This window comes from Diaphorina citri, unplaced genomic scaffold (genome assembly GCF_000475195.1).
Source record: "Diaphorina citri unplaced genomic scaffold, Diaci psyllid genome assembly version 1.1 scaffold484, whole genome shotgun sequence".
NCBI lineage: Eukaryota > Metazoa > Arthropoda > Insecta > Hemiptera > Psyllidae > Diaphorina > Diaphorina citri.
Genome location: NW_007377919.1, coordinates 1 through 4067, shown reverse-complemented (window position 1 = coordinate 4067; position 4067 = coordinate 1). Strand labels below are relative to the sequence as shown.

Below are 4067 nucleotides of genomic sequence, written 5' to 3'. Positions count from 1 at the left end.
GTCAGCGTCGGACAATGCCAAGCCAGCCTAGTTAGCTTAGTTGGTAGTGCGTCTGTCTTGTAAGCGCTAGGCCGCGGGTTCGATTCCCGCCCGGGGCGGATTTTTATCCTGATGGGATAATGTTCGTTCTCGGAACGGCTGGCTTTCTCCTATCCTGTCTTCCTTCTCTCTTCGATTTCGGGACGATAAGACCATAGCAGTTACAGTTCCCTCTGTCAAACCTCTTTAAAAAAAACTCCAACCAACCATTTTAAACTGGTGCATTCAACGTACTATCCTAGCCTAGATGGTTACAAACAATACAAACTGTTTCCAACGGGAGAAAAGAGGGTTCCAGGAGTTCAATTAACGGTCTTAAATCGTCCCTAAAATTTATGGGTCCATGGGGAGAGGGAGAGGGAGAAAGACGCAAAGAGAGAGAAAGACACAGGAGAGAGGGAGAGAGAAAGACACAGAAGGGAAGGAGAGAGAAAGACGAAGAGTGGGAGTGGGAGAGTAATAATTGGAAATTCAATTTTCATTTTCACTCCTGACTCCAAACATAGGAGAGAAGATTACGTCATCCTTCCTTAATGGAAGTAAAATATTTCTTAACCCCTTCAATGTCATCAGGTCGTTTCTGCTTATCTTAAGGTCAGTCATTCACTATCAGGTAGACTTGACAGGTACACCTGATTAGGTCCGCCTGTCAGGTTTATCAGAAGCGCACGGCAGTTCGCCAGGGCAAGTTCAAGTTAGCCCGGAATCGTTAACCCATTTCTGTTTGATAGCCTGGAATTGTTGTTAACCCATTCGTGTTTGAAAGGGTCCATAAGTTGATTTCACGAATTTGGGATTTCAACTAGCGTCGAATTCCGGGCTTTGTCATTGTCCCAAAAGATTTGCAGAAAGCCTCTGAAAAAAGCCTCCCCATTTTGCCTGTTTTTTTTTTTCCTTGAGAGTGAGTTAGAAGAGGATCTAACTCATGACTCAGTTTTCCACTGAAAAGAGTCGTTCTTTTTTATAACTCTCTCATTTTTTAACACATTAACTTTAAGACATATTTAAACGTACACACAAGAATCTTTTTGATTGGACAAGATCACAAGACAGACAATTATTTGAGCTTGAGTTGTGTAATCCAGCCATTACATACATCCTGGGGGTTGTCATCTTAGATAACATAAAATGCAGTGAAATCTTTCAATTAAAAGCTTGAGATATTAGATAAGAATGTTGATAAACTATTTTGTGAAGCTAAAGCAGCAGTAGCTTTTGGTTTAAATTTTAAATATTTGATCAAAAAATTTACTAGAACAACTTTTTAAGGCGCTTTCACGTGTACCTAGCAACCTAGTCCTTAACATTTGTTGCTGAGAATTTTGTTTGCTACTTTATAATCTCCTTTTCAAATGAAGGCCAAAGTGAGTTTTGTATTACCTTCGATGAAGGCCTCGTTTTTAAACCCAAAAAAAGTTCTCTTTCCCCTTAACAAAAACGAAATCTCTTTTTTTTATGACGCCCTTAAATTTCAAACTAAAATCAATAAATCAAAAATACTTATATTTATTTTTTCTAAACAAAATCATCGGGATTTCATCTTTAGTTCTGAAACCCTCAATAATATTTTCCAAGGAACTTCCCTGTTCAAAGGAGCAGGGGGGGACACCACAATTTTTTCTATCACAATTTTTTCAACACACAAGCATCAGGGGCGACCCCAGAAATCTAAATCAAAGGGAAAATCCCAGATTAGGATTTATATAGCCGGGGCCACAATATTAGTTTAAACTCGGTTTAACGCTTGGATTAAGCTATCTGACCAGTTTCATTTTTAACTGATTTAAAAAATTTCATCTATTTAAAGATGTATTTTCCTTTCGTTAAACTGACCACTGGAGAAATTAGCTACTGCTCGGATGGAAACTGAATGGAGTAGTGGCCATTTTCCCAAAGGAAAATTAGTTGCTTAAGCTAGGATTACACTGTTTGCTCAGTGAGCAAATATTTGCACCAGAAATATAACTATTTGTTTGCAGGGGTATTACATTCGAGGCATTTTTAGGCAAATATTGTGTTTGAAAATGTTTGCTCAATCCAGATCAAATTTTTAAAAAGTAGGACATTTGGTTCCAAAAACCCGGACATTCCATCGAAAACCCGGACATTTCCCAAATTTCAAAATGTATAGTTTGCACCAGTGTCCAGGGTGCAGAGAACACTGCATTTGCCTTACTTAAGTTACACACGATCGTTCTTCTTCACATTCCGATGAAAGCAAACATTTTTACTGGTTTTGTTGATGTTTCATGAATACGAATGTCCATAATGTAAAGACAATCATTAGTCATGTAAAATACACATGACGAATTGATCTTTTTTTCAAATCTTTTCTCAAAAGAATGAAAAACGCTTTTTAATATTATTGGAGTCTTATAATCAAAAACCCGGACATTTCCCAAATTTTCAAAAATCCCCCCGGACGCCGGACAAACATGTGAAAACCCGGACATGTCCGGGAAAACCCGGACGTCTGGAAACCCTAATTGGAGACCACTTCTAATTATCTCGCGGACCACTCGTGGATTACAGACCGATTAGGAACCACTGGTTCAAGGAGAAATTATGACGTAACCTTTAGGTCAGTGTTTCTTAATTGGTGTTCCGCGAGCTGACGGCAAGGGTTCCGCGAGATATTTTGGAAAAATCATACACTAGATAAAATGCAGTTTCAAACGGTATTTCTGCATGCAAAAAAGCATGCAGAAATACCACTCTTCCCATAGTAATAAATAAAAATAAAATGTTGTTATATAAAAAAAACTTGTATTTTTATAATAAGGGGGGTGGGGTGGGGGGTGCAATCTTGAAAGTTCAGGGTTCCGCAAAGATGTTCACCTTTGGAAAAGGGTTCCGCGGGCCAAACTAATTAAGAAACACTGCATTAGACATGTGTACATAGTGAGTGGGTTATAAAATAGAACTACTCTTTTGAGTGAACTACTCGGAGCCAGCCTAGTTAGCTTGATTGGTGGCGCGTTTGCCTTGTAAGCGCTAGGCCGCGGGTTCGATTCCCGCCCGGGGCGGATTTTATCCTGGGATGGTGTTCGTTCTCGGAACGGCTGGCTTTCCTCCTATCCTGTCTTCCTTCTCTCTTCGATTTCGGGACGATAAGACCATAGCAGTTACAGTTCCCTCTGTCAAACCTCTTTAAAAAAAAAACTACTCGGACAATGAGTTAGATCCCAACTCTATACCTAGGCATAGGGACTAAAGGGAGTTGAAGAGTGAGTTAGAAGAGGATCTAACTCATGACTCAGTTTTCCACTGAAAAGAGTCGTTCTTTTTTATAACTCTCTCATTTTTTAACACTTTGACCTTTAAGACATATTTAAACGTACACACAAGAATCTTTTTGATTGGACAAGACAAGACAGACAATTTGAGCTTGAGTTGTGTAATTCATCCATTACATACATTCTGGGGTTGTCATAGATAATGTATAAAATGCAGTGAAATCTCTATCATTTCAATTAAAAGCTTGAGATATTAGATAAGAATGTTGATAAACTATTTTGTGAAGCTAAAGCAGCAGTAGCTTTTGGTTTAAATTTTAAATATTTGATCAAAAAATTTACTAGAACTTTTTAAGGCGCTTTCACGTGTACCACTGTACCTAGCAACCTAGTCCTTAACATTTGTTGCTGAGAATTTTGTTTGCTATTTTATAATCTCCTTTTCAAATGAAGGCCAAAGTGAGTTTTGTATTACCTTTGATGAAGGCCTCGTTTTTAAACCCAAAAAAGTTCTCTTTCCCCTTAACAAAAACGAAATCTTGCGAAACGTCCTACTCGGTCGCTTATGACTGCTCGCACTGTAGGGTGAGTACTGACCTATTTTATACACGGTTAAACTTTCTTGACTTGGCGGAGTGGAGCTCTACCGCGCCCCTTAATATGTTGGATTTAACCAACCTTCTTTTTAGTCCCCAACAGCTTGTTTGCTTAACAGCTCTGTTAACTTAACAGGCCTTCTGGAGACTGAAAAAATATTGATGAAATCCAAGAATAGGGTCTCTGACTTCCAAA

At 38.7% G+C, this 4067-nt stretch overlaps 1 long non-coding RNA gene across 1 annotated transcript; it reads right to left on the bottom strand.

Moving 5' to 3' along the window:
- Window positions 1–1008: 1008 nt before the first annotated feature.
- LOC113467475 lies at window positions 1009–3810 on the bottom strand. The gene is made up of 2 exons (XR_003391541.1): window positions 3664–3810; window positions 1009–1332 (listed from the first exon to the last, which is right to left on the bottom strand). It is a non-coding gene; the product is annotated as an uncharacterized LOC113467475 (long non-coding RNA).
- Window positions 3811–4067: the final 257 nt, after the last annotated feature.